The following is a 363-nucleotide window of genomic DNA, read 5'->3' as shown; positions in this document are numbered from 1 at the left end:
TTGGCCTGATCGGTCGAACAAAAATCAACTACCATTTTGTAGCAGACAAGATTGTTAAGATATTTTTATGTGGTCAGTCTATAGATTACAAAGTCTGTATAAATAATAGTGGGGCAGGCCGGGCTCCGGCGGCCGCTGTCCTCGTACAATGTAAGAGATCGCAATAACAAGTGAGTCATGTAATATGTATAAAGTAGCGTATAGAATATTTTCTATGTTTTTCGATATTTAGATAAAATACTGCCAGTGTCGACGTGAAATAAAGAGTAATTGTAAATTATATATGTAGTTACCTCTGTACGCGCTATGTCCGAATGTTTCATTTCTACAATCCCCTTTCTAAGCGGACAATCGGATAGCGTA

Source organism: Papilio polytes, unplaced genomic scaffold (genome assembly GCF_000836215.1).
Source record: "Papilio polytes unplaced genomic scaffold, Ppol_1.0 DF823868.1, whole genome shotgun sequence".
NCBI classification, from domain to species: domain Eukaryota; kingdom Metazoa; phylum Arthropoda; class Insecta; order Lepidoptera; family Papilionidae; genus Papilio; species Papilio polytes.
Note: the sequence above shows the minus strand (reverse complement) of the source record.